The 17019-nt window shown below is 36.0% G+C and overlaps 1 protein-coding gene across 11 annotated transcripts in view; it reads right to left on the bottom strand.

Moving 5' to 3' along the window:
- Mgat4c (MGAT4 family, member C) overlaps positions 1 to 17019 on the bottom strand; it is a 764987-nt gene that overhangs the window by 520283 nt on the left and 227685 nt on the right. For 3 of the 11 annotated variants that reach the window (XM_039078699.2, XM_063263212.1, XM_063263209.1), the window contains one exon: positions 14676 to 14718. The exons of 6 other annotated variants lie outside the window; for them this stretch is intronic. The gene's annotated coding sequence lies outside the window, so the exon portion shown is untranslated. Of the gene's footprint in view, positions 1 to 1304; positions 6294 to 14675; positions 14719 to 17019 lie in introns of those variants that run through there. 2 more of the 11 variants (XM_063263215.1, XM_039078700.2) reach the window with 1 other exon arrangement.

Below are 17019 nucleotides of genomic sequence, written 5' to 3'. Positions count from 1 at the left end.
TAATAAACAAAACTGATGTAAAAAGCAGCCAATTTTAAAGGCAAACTCTTTTCAGTTTGAGCTCTTTATTTTATTTCTTTCTGGATTTCAGTGGCAATATCTGCCCATGACTGGCTAAACTCATTAATCAGGGCCAAGAGATTTACTAATAAATACCTCCATGTTCTGCATTTTCTTGCTCCTGTCCTTTAAGGGTACTAAAAAATTTAACTGTTTTGACTCCACTCTGAAAACATAAATAATATTTACCACTGCAGTCTTAGTGTTAAGCAGCCATTCTGTGAAATCATATTCTGCATATACTATAAGCTCTAAAATATTTCATGAGAAGTTCAAAACCTGAATAAGAGTGTTGAATTCAACTATTCTTACATAAACTTGTGTAATCCTCAGTCATGTGTAAAATAGTTTTAAATATATTTTTAACACTATATTTATATAAAATTAAAAGTTGTAAGTGCTTCCTAGTCAAGCACTATTAGACATAACTTTAAAACAACCCAACAGCTGTACATAACCCTCATTATCTTATTCAAATAATAAAAATAGAGTTTATAACTAATATTTTGAGATGTAAATATACAGGGTGTACTGGCTGGTTTTGTGTGTTAACTTGTCACAAGCTAAATTTATCACGGAGAATGGAGCCTCAATTGAAGAAATGGTTCCATGAGACACAGCTGTAAGTCATTTTCTCAACTCGTGGTCAGGGATGGTGGGGGCCCAGCCCATTGTGGGTGGTGCCGTCCCTGGGCTGGTAGTCCTGGGTTCTATAAGAAAGCAAGCTGAGCAAACCAGGGGAAGCAAACCAGTAAGTAATATCCCTCCATGGCCTCTGCATCAGCTCCTGCTTCCTGCCTTGCATTAGTTCCATTCTGACTTCCTTTGTTGATGAACAGGAATTTGGAAGTGTAAGCTGAATAAACCCTTTCCTCCCCAACTTGCTTCTTGGTCATGATGTTTGTGCAGGAATAGAAACCATGACTAAGACAGAGGGTAAACATTCTGAGTAGATTCCTAGTCCCCAGGCATTGTTCTGAGGTATGTGTTAGAATTTATATTTTCCTCATTTGCATTAAATCTATTTTTTTTATTTGACCATTACATCACCAGAATCCTGAGAATTTTCTTGTCTTACGATTCCATTCAAACTCATTTTAAATGATTAATCCCACAGGCCATTTATAAAGGAATTAATATTATGTGAATCATTTGACTTTAGCCTATAGATTCAGAAATAGTTCAACAATATGTAAGTCATGTAATACAACTTATGAATCGACTGAAAAAAAATACAATTTTACCAGTGGAGGCAGAAATGACCTTTGGAGAAAATTCAATGTCCATTCATGACAGAAGTCCTAGAAGGTAGGGCTGAAAAAAACACACCTCAACTTATTAGTGTTTTTACCTTGATTTTCTCTATTTAAAATACATTTTGCTGAAACTAAATATTTAACATTCTGTCCCAGATATATATTGTTAGGTAATTTACTTAAAGGATTCCCATTATTGATCAAAAGTACTCTTCCTTTTCTAATGAATTTTATTCTTAATAAAGCAGGAAAAAATCTACTTAACACATTATTTCTGCCTGATGACGCTTGATAACTATTGGATCTCGGTTCCAGAAAATGCTTACCAGTTCAATGGGCATGTGTATCTGAACGTTTTAAAATGCTGCAAGGCAAGTTCCAGCAAGCTTGGAGTGGAGTCCAGTTTTATTGAATAATTAATCTTTCAGATTTCTGTTAAGCTGGTCACTAACAAAATCTCAAGGTTCCTTTCAGGCCTCATCCCTTCCAAGCATAATGAAATGGGGTTTCTTTGCCTTGTTAGTCATATGCATTTTTTCTGGTAATATTCTCTGGAACTTTTCTTTTTAATTTTATTTTTTTTGGATGTTTTATGCATTTACATTTCAAATGTCATCCCCTTTCCCAACCTCTCCCATACTACCTTCCCCCTCTCCCAGAGTCTATGAGGATGCTCCCATTCCTACCCACCCACTCAACCTCAACACCCTGGCATTCCCCTACACTGGGGAACCAAGCCTTCACAGGACCAAGGGCTTTTCCTCTTATTGATGCTCGACAATGCCATCCTTTGCTACTTAAGTGGCTGGAGTCATGGGTTCCTCCATGGATACTCATTGGTTGGTGGTTTAGTCCCTGGGAGCTCTGGTGGGGTCTGTTTGGTTGATATTGTTGTTCTTCCTATGGAGTTACAAACCCCTTCAGCTCCTTCAGTCCTTTCTCTAACTCCTCCATTAGTGTCCCAGAGTTCAGTCGAATGGTTAGCTGCAAGCATTCTCATCAGTATCAAAAGACTCAGGAAGAGCATCTCAGAAGACATTCATATCTGACTCCTGTCAGCAAGCACTTCTTGGCATCAGCAGTAGTGACTGGGTTTGGCAACAGCTTATGGGATGGACTCACAGGTGGGGCAGTCTCTGGATGACCTTTCCCTGCTCCACTCTTTTCCCTGTATTTCCTCCTGTGAGTATTTTGCTCTTCCTTCTAGGAAGGACTGAAGCATTCACATTTTGGTCTTCTTACTTGAGTTTCATATGATCTGTGAATTTTTATTTTTAGGTATTCCAAGTTTTGGGGCTAAGATCCACTTATCAGTGAGTACATACCATGTGTGTTCTTTTGTGACTGGGTTACATCACTCAGGATGATGTTTTCTTTACTTTCTTTCATTGGATACTTTTTAATTTGCATTTCAAATGCTATCCCCTTTCCAGGTTTCTTTTCCATAACACTCCTGTCCCATTCCCCCTCCCCTTCTTTTGTAAGGGTGTTCACCCACCCAACCACTCACACCTTCCTGCCTCCCCACCTTGATATTCCCCTACACTGAGGGGTCCAGCCTTGGCAGTACCAGGAACTTCTCCTCCCATTGGTGTCCAACAAGGCCTTCCTCTGCTACATGTGCAGCTGGAGCCATGGGTCTGTCCATATGTACACTTTGGGTACTGGTTTAGTCCTTGGGAGCTCTGGTTGATTGGTATTGTTGTTCTGTGGGGTTGCAAGCTCCTTCAGCTCCTTCAATCCTTTCTTTAACTCCTCCAGTGGGGACACCATTCTCAGTTCAATGGTTTGCTGCTAACATTTGCCTCTGTATTTGTCATGCTCTGGTAGAGTCTCTCAGGAGATAGTTATATTAGGCTCCTGTCAGCATTCACTTCTTGGCATCAGCAATACTGTCTGGGTTTGGTGGCTGTATGCATATGGGTTGGATCCCCAGGTGGGGCAGGCTCTGAATGGCCATTCCTTCAGTCTGTGCTCCAAACTTTGTCTTCATATCTCCTCCTATGAATATTTTAGTTCCCTCTTTTAGGAGGGACTGAAGCATTCACACTTTGGTTGTCCTTCTTCTTGAGCTTCATGTGGTCTGTGGATTGTATCTTGGGTCATTCAAACTTTTGGGCCAATATCTATTTATCAGTGAGTTCGTGCCATGTGTGTTTTGTTTTTTGTGTGTGTAATCTTTTTTGTGTGTTACCTTACTCAGGATGATATTTTCTAATTCTCTTTATTTGCCAAGGAATTCATGAAGTTATTGTTTTTAATAGCTGAGTAGTATTCCATTGTATAAGTGTACCACATTTTCTGTATCCATTCCTCTGTTCAGGGCATCTGGGTTCTTTCCAGCTTCTAGTTGTTATAAAAAAGTTGGCTATGAACCCAATGGAGCATGTGTCCCTGTTATATGCTGGAGAATCTTTTGTGTATATGCCCAGGACTGCACTCCTGGTGGGTTTCTCTTTAGACACTCAGTGGAGAGAAAGTGGGGTCCGACCAGTGGGCTGTGCATTTAGGAGGTAAAGTGCTCCTTGCAGACCAGCTCTCTCCAGTCAGGTTTTAGATTTGTACACAGATGAAGACTGGAAGGACTGCCACTTTTCTCATAATTGTTTACTTTATTTTATTCACAATTATAACTTGTATCATTCAAAGATCATAATACGTTTTGATATACATGTATTTGTTCATATGTAACAATTTTGTTTGAGAAATATGATAGTTTAATTAAGTTTAACCAAGTGTTAACTCAGACAGTCTCTGTCATTTGATTATCTTCCCAACTTTACTAACCGTAACAAAAATCCTTATCAGGTGAGCTATACTTATAAGAAAATATACATTTCTATATTTAGCATTACTGTATATACTTAGCATTATGGCCTATATGAAACAGAGCTCTTTCCCTTCAAAGGGATGTATCTTTTTTCTTCTATACGAAACCTATTCATTTGTAAAACTAGAAAATTACTTCAAAGCAGAATTCCAATACATATTCAGAGTTATTTTAAAAATATAAAGGTGTTTACACGTGTAAAATGTGTATTGTATTTTGGTTGGATCCATTGTTTTGTTAAATGTAAGTCATTTAAACTCTATCTAAATGGTGCCAACTAGTTCCATAAAGCACATTAAATTAAATATGGAAAGTGATGTTCAGTGTAAGAATACAAGTTGCAGTAGGAAAAGTGAATGATGAGTATTTATTCTTCTTAAGTTATGCTTCAGTAAACCACTGGATGAATCAATTATCCTTGTCTGTGGACATCTGCAGGCCTTGTTCAGTTCACAGTGTAAAGGATGTCATTTGTGCTTCACTTGCCTCTAAGTCATCAGGAAAACCGTGACTGAACAACATTGAAACACTCTGCATGTATAACAATATTACTATTTGGGAGTTATATTATTCCAAGCATATATCAGAGTGCAATATCTGAAGCAGAGAATTAAGTAATATGACTATACTTCTATGTCTTCATATCCCTATTACAAAACAATAGAAAATGTGACAATTATTCCACTACCTTTCTCTATGGTGATGGCTGCTTTGAACATTATGTTAATAGTATTCTGAGCTCTTCTCTGTGCTTCTTTGTAGTAAAGATGGTGAAGCTGTACAACTAGAAATGAGCAGAGGACAACTGAATACATATTATATCATCACGTAGATGCCCCTCTTCATGATCTCTCTAGACATAATCAGTCTGTAATCCTTATAAAGCTTTATGAAACACAACCTTCCATCAAGGATAAAATAATGTTCTGAAGACTTTATCTATTCCCAAGAATGAAACTATCACAAAGCAGGGGACTAAATTTCCACAGCTTTGCTGTCCTTTACAAAATTCCTGCTTGTTTGTTTCAACCCTGAAGCAATGACTTTCAGCAAGTGTCTGATATTTAACTGGAGCCTATTGTTACAGATGGCCTCATTTGACTCTTCTGTAAATGCAGAAAAAAAGGTAGAAGGTAGCTTTGAAAAAATAAGCCTACAGCCATTGATTTAATTTGAGATTTTTGAAAGCCCTGTCAATAATATTTTCTCTTTTCCCTCCTCTCCTCACATGTGTATATTCCAACTTTACAAAGGCACTTATGAAAACATAATGTGGAATAATTAGCATCAGTAGTAGAAGGCCTAAGCTAATGCAAGCATACATAAATGACACTAATACAGTATAAGAAATAAGCAGACAAACAACAACAATTACAAAAACAAGGGACTAGACTGGCATGTGGAATTCCTGAATTTTAACCTATGAATTCAGTGGTGATTGTAGGGACCAAAACCCAAAAACCAACCAACCAACAACACCAGCAACCCTGCTTTAGAGGTGAAAGCAGATGGAGGCAGGCTCCACTGTGAGATCAGTCCTTTCAAGTCACAATAGTTTATGATGCTCATCTGCATTTTCATCAGATACAAAGGATGTATTACCGAAGTGTATCAAGAAAGCCCATTTTCAGCGCTTGGAGAAGCATGGGAGTTTATAGCCAATCAAGTAAAATATGTTCTACATTTTTACTTCCTGTCTCTTCCTCACGAGTATATAATATTACACGGAGAGAGTTGTCAGCACTTTTGCTGGAAGTTGTGCATAACCCTTCCAGAATAAGGATGAGAAATGATTTCATACTCAAACTTTATTTTTGTCACACTTAAGCTCACTTTGAAAATAAGGTGCACATTGTCATCCATTATTTAAATTGTATTTAATAAACCAGAGTTTAGTCAGATCAAATATGAATTTCCCACCACGTATCTTGCTTCATAATTGAATAGGGGATTCTACTATTTTCTAGTATCTGAAAAGAAATCATATCAATTACCGGAGGGGTGACATTTCCATTTTACCTTTCAGAGTATATTAGTAATTTGCTATTAAAATTTATGACTATTATTAATCAAGCCAGATCTTAATACTGAATAAAAACGTTTTATATAAGAAAATATAAATTTAAATCAAAATTCTTATTAAATTTATTAATAGAATAATACTTTGTCTACACTTTATAGAGTAAATGAAAGATAAGGGGATTCAAAACACACACACACACACACACACACACACACACACAGAGAAACCTTATAGAAACATCAACAAATTTTCAAACTAAATATAAAACTTTTGAAAATATTATTTATTATGGTAAATAGTATATTTTTACAAAATTACATTAAAAACAATCCATAATAATCTACAATGTTTCCGTCATGGGGTAAAATATGTCTTAAGCAATTTGTAGTTAAGTATTTAAAAATTAATCACTGCACATGCCCAATATTGTGTTACCTTTTAAAATGTTAACCATACAATGATATTCATTTACTATGGAATACAAAAAACTACATGAATATTTAAGCAATTCATATTTTATTTAGTTGGCACTTTACAAACAAGAATTCTTCTCAACCTTGTTTTCCTAGTAGGGATCAACCATATGCAAAAATAGAAAGTTTGTGATAAACTAATTACATTACCTTCCTGCAGCTAACTGTAGAATTATTTCATAAATAACTGCCCACTGAAAAATATAATTTCATTTCCTTTACAGCCACCAGGGCAAAAAGAGACTTTTATTATGTGCAGAAAGAAGCTTAGGCAGATGAAAGGAAATTAATACAGCCATCAGCCATGAAAAGACTGGAAGTAGAGCTCGTTAGAGGTTGAACAAGCAAATCCTTAATCAAATATAGGTTTCCGTTTTCATACAAAGTCTAACATAGGAAGTTTCATAGAAAGTTGTTATGTTGAAACACACCTCACAGATTTTCCTAAGAACATCTTTGGATTTCCTGATTTTGTTGCCATTAGTTGAGAGCAGTAACTCAATAAAACACACACACACACACACACACACACACACACACACACACACACATACACACCAAGAAAACAACAACAACAACAAAAGCAATAGAACAAAAAATACAAATAAATAAATAAAAATTCTTTAAAACAATGAAAATAGAAACGGGGTAAGCAATGCCCATAGACAAATGGGGCATTCCCAAGAGTGTGATTAATGTAATCCAGTAATACAGTATTGAAGAAACCTAACTTTCTCTTTTTCAGTAGATATCTGTTGCAAATAGCTTCTTTGTTAGTAGAAAATGCCTTGTCCACTTTTGCTTCTAGAATGTGAAATTGTTAATCCTATTTCCTATGGTGTCTCTGAGGACTAGGCCCAAACTTGTAATATTTCCAATAGTAACTAGACCTAACATCACTGTCTTAGTTAGGCTTCCATTGCTATGAAGAAACACCATGACCAAGAGAACTCGTATAAAGGACAACATTTAATGGGTGCTAGCTTACAAGTTCAGAGGTTCTACCCATTCAAGGCTGAAACATGGCAGAGTCCAGTCAGGAATGGCTCTGGAGGAGGAGCCGAGGATTCTACATCTTGCTCCAAAGGGAACCAAGAGAAGACTGCCCTCTAGGAAGCTATGAGAAAGCTCTCTCAGAAAGCCTATTCCTACCATGATACCCTTTTCTATCAAGGAAATGTCTCCTAATGTGCCACTGCCTGGACCAACCCTATTCAAACCACCATACTCTCAATGTCTAAGAGCCTCTCAGTAACAGGATGGAAATACTTAGACCTGTGTGTGACATTCTGGATCCATCTAAACTATAGCACATGTATACAAGACACATTAAACTATGGAATTAGAAATATTAAGAATTATTTTTTATTCAAACCACATTCTAAAGTGCTTATATTTTCAAAGTGTACTTTCTTCAAGTTTCTGATTATATTTGTCAATATTGAGGACACATTTAAGAATGGGCAGCTGGGCAAAAATAAAAAGAGTTTCTATTACATTTGTAACAGGGACTGTGACCTCCAGATATGTGAACTGAGATGAGATCACTGAAATGTTCTTTATTAACTGCTGAACTACTTAAGGCTTTCAATCTTTCCTGCTCAAACATACCTAATGCTTCTTCCACACTCTATAAAACATTTTAAAATTCTATAATGTTTCAATTATGTTGCCCTTGGAAGTTTTCATGACCTTACATTCATTGTCTTCTTTTAATGAGTAACATCTGTGTAATGTTTAAGAAATCTGTCTCTTTGATGTACTTACTTTTTTTAAGAACTTACTATGTGCTCCAGCGAAGTGGTCTAACTTATTAAAATAAAAATGGTCATGGTATGTTTTTAATAACATCACTTTTTCAAATTTATTATGTCAGTACTGGAGAGGTGGCTCAGTGTTTAAGAACACATAATACTCTTCAAGACAAACAAAATTCTGTTCCTTCCTACATCTGGCCTTTTACAACCACCCATAACAGAAACTTTTGGGAATTTGTCACAGTCTTCTGAACTCTATGGGAAGGCAAATAAAACACAAACACACACACCACACACACACAAACACACCACACACATACTACTGACACACAAACACACCACACACACACACACACACACAAACACACTCATGTACATACATAAAGATAATGAGTATTTAAATTCATCTTGTTCCAGCCATTGTTTACATAGGACAGACCCTTCATCCAGAAAGGGACGAAGCAAAGAAACAAGCCTCAACCATTCATTGTACTTACACACGAGATACTGCCAAATATATCTATGGCAGGTTATGATAGGGTACTATTCCATTCCCTTGGATTTGAATGTTCTCAACTGGAGGTTCCAGAAATCCCAAATTGTTGCCCGCATTAGTCAGAATGGGACTTTGCATTTATTTAATTAGACATTGGTGAAGTCAAGTAATAAAGCTTCACAAACCATTCTTGGTTTAGTCAGTATAGATATCAGCAGACTTTTAAAAATGAATGTCACTTTATTTGCTGTTTGGTTTAACAGTGTTGAAATTAAGTGCTTAGAAGTTTTATTTTATAACGCACATCAGTCTCCCTTGGAGTGAGTTTCTAGAGTCTTTCAAACTGTCAAGCCAGGCATGTGATTCTTTATTCTTGACTCTTCGCACCAAAGATCATAAAGTATGATATAAAAGAATGTCTTCATGTCAAGTAAATCCCGGGGAAAATCTTCTGACAAGAAAAAGCATGCCTTTTCCTTTTTTGCTCTACATAGTTTATTCCGTGTAGAAGGCCCCTTGAACCTGATATAATGTGCCCATCATTCATTCAGGTTCTTGCCCCATGGTTACTATCTCTTTGGCCTGTATTTCGCAAACTTCCATGAATATAATTAAAAGCTTAAAAACAATAACTTATTCAGAGCTGTGCTGGATCCCTGTTTGCTCCATTTCTCTTTCATGTGACTGGCTGTTATCTGCCCGAGAAACATTCATTCAGTAGCAAAGATTATGTCAAAATTCTAGGGAACTATTCTCTTTATACACATCATCTTTAAAATTAATTTATCATCTCATACTCCTAATGAAGAAGTCGAAATATGAAGAATGTCTATATCTAGCAACAACAAAAACTGTGATTGCTATTTTTTTAACCAGTTCAGAGATGGTTCTGGCTGCTCTGTAGGTTTTATTGTTGTTGTTGTTGTTGTTGTTGTTGTTGTTGTTTGCAAAAAATGAGGGAAAGAGGAAAACTCAACTCAAATATAAAGATGTCTGAGGGCAAATCGGGGCTGCTTTTGTTGCCTGCCTTGGATCTCTGCTTGAGACTGGAGTTTTCCTGTTACGGCTAGTACTTCAGTTCTTGCTGACTCTACAAATTATATTTTGGAGCCTTTCAACTTGGACTCAAATCTCATGGCTCTAAGGAAACTTCCAGGGCTGGGTCACCATTGGAAGAGCAGGCTGCTGAGTCATCCAGCCAGCCCTGTGGGTTGAACAGAAAGAGTACTGAAATCTATTCCTCTCTAACATCATTAGATTATATAGTATATTGTGAACCAATGTAACAGATTCTACTATTAATATTGATTTCTTCAACAGACATGTTCCTTCAGAGAACTAGAACTAACAGAATTAAAATAAGACAAAAACAAAAAATTTATACACTATATATATATGTTAAGATTTCTTATTAATAAAAGAGAGAATAAAATATTTTAGTGTGAGGTCTATTTTAATGAGTAATTATTCAGGCTTCAGGTATGAGGATGGTGATAACAAAAGGACCAGCATTTCACAGTGTTGTCCCTCTGTCATACTCATTTTTACTATTGCTACATATATTATCATAATCTTAATATGAAACATATGTTCATATATTTTTTCTATTGCATAATGCTTTCTTATCAGAAATCAAGGCTCAGGAAAATGTACACGGGGTCCTAGGCTTGGTTCTCATGATGTAAATATGGAAGGAAAGAAGGAAGGAAGGAAGGAAAGAAGGAAGGAAAGAAGGAAGGAAGGAAGGAAAGAAGGAAGGAAGGAAGGGTTAATCAATATTCAAAATGTAAATGTATCCGGATTATTATTTCTAACCAGGGTAAAGGGTGATTTTCTGCATCAGTCAGAAATTAACCATTATCTGAGATGTGGTTCTGGTGGAAGTTTATTCAAGCAGGTGGTAGGAACTCTTTCCTGTGATAATCTAAACCAAATGAGTCCATTATCAGAATGCAGGTGTCACAAGGAAAATTATTTATCTATTTTTAATTTTCTAATTAAATTAGACTTAAGACCTACAAGATAATATTACTAAAGTTGTAAACTGTTATGGCACTGGACAGATGCCTCAGTAGTGAACCAGGTACTCTGCATTGCAGAGGCTCAGGGTCCAGTTCTTAGCAGTTGTGTCAGGAGGCCCAGAAATCCTCTCAAGAGAAAAGCGAACTTCTTAGAGCCTTATTGGGTTCTTGAACTAACATGAACACACACACCAACACACCTAAAAATAAATCTTAAATAGTCATAATTTGAATATTTTATATCTACCTCCTCTCCACTTATATTTCTGAAATTAATGAAAGAAAATAAAATGGTCTTGTTTTATTTTAAATTCAGAAAATTAGAAGTCCACTCAAAATTACTTTCAATAATAATAAAAATATTACTGAAAAAAATGATACTTAAACACTTTTCACATTCAAATAAGTCAATCTAAATCAACACTTTGCAAACTACGTGATTCAACAAAATACTATTTTGAATTTTAACTCAATCATCAAAAACAGATATTAAAAGATTACACTTATTTCTCTTTTTTAAGTGTCATAACATGATGGAAAATATCTCAGTTAATTACTTCATCAAGATATATCTTTAAGACTACAAGCTGTCCTTTGTGTACCATTGACCACCTTCAACAGTCCTGCTGCACCACTTCTCAAATCTTCTGCACACTAGGCCTTTTGGAGCAAGCCCAGTTCCCCAAAGACCCACACTGATCCTTGGGTTCCATTTCCAGGCAGAGACCACCTATGCAAGGTCTGCCTTACCACAACCAAATATCTAATGGCTAGCTCAAGAACAGTAGCCAGGGGAATATGGAACCTCTAGAGCTGTGTCAAGCCCTGGATATTCTAACAATACTGAGGCATTAGGAAATGACCATAAATACAATCTTACAGAGGACTTTAAATAGGAAATAAATAATTTACTTAAAAAGATATAGGAAAGTACAATTAAAAGGTGATGGAAGTGAGTAAAATTGTTCAGACCTGAAAATGGAAATAGAAGCAAAAAGGGAAACACAAGTCGAGGGAATCCTGGAGATGGAAAACTTACGGAAGAGAACAGGAACAACAGAAGCGAGCACCACCAACAAAAAACAGGAAACAGAAGAGGGAATCTCAGACACAGAAGACACAATACGAGAAATTGATACATCAGTCTAAGAAAATGTTAAATATAAAAATGTCCTGAAACAAAACAAATACCCAGTAAATCTAGGATACCAAAAAAAAAAAAAAAAAGACCTAATCTAATAATAACAGGGATAGAAAAAAGGTTAAGAGTCCCAGCTCCAAGGCCTAGATATATTTTTTCAATGAAATAATGTAAGAAACTTTGTTCCCACCTAAAAAAGATTCCTGTAGTCATACAAGAAGCTTATGGGACACCAGTAAGATTGAAATGTTTTCTGCTCCAAAAGAATGAAAACACTAAACCTATAGGGAAAAAAAGATAAAATACAAGGCAAAAAAGAACAAGTAATATCAATAGGCAGACCTATCAAAATTATACTGAACATCTCAACATGGATTCTAAAATCCAGAAGCGTCAGAACAGATATCTTCTAGACATTGAGAAATAAAATATTTCAAAACAAAAGTAAATAAAAAAATACTATTCACAAATCCAGACCTACAGGAGTTCTAGAGAAAAAAATCTCCAATTAAGGAGGCTGCTTAAACCCAAGAAAACACAGGATATAAATAACCCACACTAGCAAAACCAAAAGAAAAAAATCCACCTTTCTCCCTCCCTCCCTCCACCCCCTCCTATCATCAATCTCAAAATAACAATAGCAAGCATTGGTCATTAATATCTTTCAACATCATTGGGCTCAACTCCACAATAAAAAGACAAAGACTAACAATGAATGTCAAAACAGGATCTATAATTCTGCAAAACAAAAGAAAAATACTTCAGTAACAATGATAGATATTCCATCAGAGTAAAGGATCCAAGAAGCAAGCTAATATTTAGTAAAATAGGTTTTCAACCAAAATTAGTCAAAAGATATGGAAAATGGTATCTCATACTAGCAATTTAAAAGCACATTTGAAAGCTCTAGGAAAAAAAGAATCCAACCCAAGTGGAGTAGGTAATGGGAAATAATCAAACTCAGGGCTGAAATCAATAAATCAGAAACAAAGGCAAAAATACAAAAAAAAATCAACCAAACCAAGAGATGGTTCATTGAGAAATCAAGAAGATATAGATAAAAGTTAGACAAACTAACTACAAGGGAAAGAGACAGTATCCAAATTAGCAAAATCAGAACTAAAAAGGGGGACATAACAGCAAACACTAGGAAATCTAAAGAATCATAACCTTTTACTACAAAAGTCTGTATTCCACAAAAATGAAAATCCTAAAGGAATGAATGATTTTGTAGATAAATTCCATTCAGCAAAATTAAGTCAAGATAAAGTAAAGAACCTAAACAGTCCTATGACCCCTACGAAAATGAAAGCAGTTATCAGAATCTCCAAGGGCCAGGTTGTTTGAGTGAAGAATTCTACCAGACTTTCAAAACGGTGCTAATACCAATACTCCTCAAATTATCTCACAAAATGGAAACAGAGGAATATTGCAAGACTCATTCTATGAGTCACTGTCACCCTGAAACTTAAACCACACAAAAATTTAAAAAAAGCAAAGTGAATTTCAGAATAATTTCCTTTATAAACTTTGATGCAAAAATCCTGGTAAACTGAATCTAAAAATAAATCAAAAACATAATCTACCATGATCAAATAAATAGGTTTTATCCCAGAGATGCAGAAATGGATCAACATATGAAAATCTGTCAATTTAATACACCAATTAAACAACCTAAAAGAACTGGAAGAGCTTGAAGGGGCTCGAGACCCCATATGTACAACAATGTCTAGCAACCAGAGCTTCCAGGGACTAAGCCACTACCTAAAGACTATACATGGACTGACCCTGGACTCTGACCTCATAGGTAGCAATGAATATCCTAGTAAGAGCACCAGTGGAAGGGGAAGCCCTGGGTCCTGCTAAGACTGAACCCCCAGTGAACTAGACTCGTGGGGGGAGGGCGGCAATGGGGGGAGGGTTGGGAGGGGAACACCCATAAGGAAGGGGAGGGGGGAGGGGGATGTTTGCCCGGATACCGGGAAAGGGAATAACACTCGAAATGTATATAAGAAATACTCAAGTTAAAAAAAAAAAAGAAAAAAAAAAAAAGAAAAGCTAAACTAGGTCAAGAGGCCCAATCATGTGGGTAAAGAAGATCAAGTATTGATATATTTTAATTGTTCATGAAGACACGGGGATTACCAAAAGACATGGAGCTTGGTGATAAAGCTATTCAAATCACTGATCATTGTCAACAAAGCCTATGAACTCAGAGAAGAGAGAGCCAATAGTGGCTTATAGCAGAGCTTGAAAGGATTGTAAACAGGTTATGCCTTGCAGGCAAAGTGAGCAAGGATCTATGTGCCCAATCCCTTTGATCCAGGTATTTGTCTTCTCTAGGAGATGCACATCAAGAAGAAGTTTGGGGGGTTAATCAAATAGATGGCCCTTATTGATGCATCTTCTAGACATCTACTTGGTTATAGTCAAGCAAAATTATATATCACAGCTCATGCAGTGCTATGTATTAGAGACTATTGGAGATAATTCTTTGTGTTTATCTCTCTTTAGCAGGATCTATAGTTTTTTCTTTGGAACCTTATAATTTCCTGATCTATAACATAGAAATAATCATATGTTACAAGAATATAAAGAATTTAAATAAAAGCACTTACCAAACTCTATGGGCCATATAAGTTGTTTAATAAACGCTATTTACTATAAAAAAAAGAAAGAAAAACCTTCTTAGATGTTGAAAATTCTTCGGCAAAACCCAACATCTTCTTATGATAAACTTCTGGAGACATCAGATACAAAGGCACGTACTTAATATAAAAAGGCAATATGTAGCAACCCTACAGATTACATCAAATTAAATGGAGAGAAACTTAAAGCAATTTCACTAAACTCAGGTATAAGACAAGTCTGTCAATTCTTTCCTTATCTATTCAACATAATAATTAAAGTTTTAGCTAGAACAATAAGTCAGAAAAAGGAGATCAAGGGATAAATATTGGAAAGGAAAAAGTCAAAGCCCCTCTATTCATAGATGACATTATAGTGTACATAGATAACTCCCAAAATTCTACCAGAAACTCTTACAGCTGATGAACACCTTCAGCAAAATGGTTGGATACAAAATTAACAAAAATAAATCAGTAGCCCTTCCTTATACAAACAGTAAATGGACTGCTCAAGAGGTTAGGGAGACAACACTCTTCATGATAGCCATAAATAATGTAAAATATGTTGGTATAATTCTAGCCAAGCAAGTGAAAGACCTGCATGACAAACATTACAAGTTTCTGAAGCAAGAAATTGAGGAGATAGCAGAAGATGAAAGACCTCCCATGCTCATGGATCAGTAGGATTTACATCTTACAAAAAGCAACCTACAGGTTCAATGCAATTCCAATAAAAATCCCAGCACAATTCCTTACTGACAACGAAAAAGCAATTCTCAACTTTATATGGAAAAATAAAATAAAAAACCTGGGATAGTTAAAACAATCCTGTAAAATAAAATCTCTTCTATAGATATTGCTGCCTTTGATTTCAAGCAGTGATACACAGCAATAGTTACAAAAACTGCATGGTATTGGCATGAAAACAGAAAGGGTGATCAGTATAATTCAACTGAAGATCCAAAAAAGAAATCTACACTCCCAAAATAGTTTATTTTGACACAGAAGACAAAGTATATGGAGGAGGAGGAGAAGGAGGAGGAGGAGGAGAAGGAGGAAGAGGAAGAGGAAGAAGAGGAAGAAAAAGAAGAGGAGGAGGAAGAGGAGGAAGAGAGGAAGAGAGGAAGAGGAAGAAGAAAGTATCTTCAGCAAATGGTGCTAGTCTAACAATCTAACTGGTTATCTGCATGTAGAAAAAAGCATATCATCCTGCATAAAACTCAAGTCTAAATGGATCAAAGACCTTAACATAAAACCAGATACATTAAATCTCATAGAAGAACAGTTTTGGAACTAACTTGAACATATTGGCACAAGAGACAACTTCCTGAACGAAACACCACTAGCTTATGAACTAAGATTACCAATTAATAAATGGAACCTCATGCAACTGAAAAGCTTCTATAAGGCAAAGTACACCACCAATAGATCTAAATGGCAGTCAATGGATTAGGAATTGATTTTTACCAACCCGTATCTGAAAGAGGACTAGCATTCAAAATATATTAAATAATCAAGAACCAAATAACCCAATTAAAAAGTACAGTACAGAGCTAAACAGAGAATTCAAAGTGGAGTAACCGCTGAAGGCTGACAATCACTTAAAAATGTACAATATCCTCAGGTGTCATGACAAGGCAAACCAGAACCACTCTGATATTCCATTTAACAACCTTTAAAATGTCTAAAGTCAAAAACTCAAGTGACAGCACATGCTGACAAGGATATGGACCAAAGGGAACACTCCACCATTGCTGGTGTGAGTCAAACATGGAAATCACCACTTTGGAAATTAATCTTGTGTTTTCTTAGAAAAATGAAAGTACTTATACCTCCATACTCAGCTATTCCACTCCTGGGCATACATACACAAAACATGTCCCACTATACCTCAAGGATACTTCCTCAATTATCAAAGAAGCTTTAGTGACAATACCCAGAAATTGGAAACCAAACAGATGTCCCTCATCTAAAGAATGGGTAAAATAAATGTACTTCATGTACACAATGAAACATTACTTAACTATTAAAAATTAAGAGCGTCATGAAAATTTCAGGCAAATGGATGGAACTAGAAAACATCATTCAGTGTCAGGTAAACCAGACTAAGATAAAAATACATGGTATGAATTCACTTGTAAGTGGATTTTAGCCACAAAGCACAAAATAACCATTCTATAATTCATGGACCTAAAGTAGCTAAGTCACAAGGAGATCCCAAGGGAGGGTACTTGAGACTCACTCAGAAATGAAATAGACATGGATGTAGATAGAGAGAGAGAACAGGGGTGGGAGAGGGGTTGGGGAATCAGCTGTGGGATGAGCAGAGGCAGGG

This window comes from Rattus norvegicus, chromosome 7 (assembly GCF_036323735.1).
Source record: "Rattus norvegicus strain BN/NHsdMcwi chromosome 7, GRCr8, whole genome shotgun sequence".
NCBI lineage: Eukaryota > Metazoa > Chordata > Mammalia > Rodentia > Muridae > Rattus > Rattus norvegicus.
Note: the sequence above shows the minus strand (reverse complement) of the source record. Positions and strands in the feature narration are given on the sequence as shown.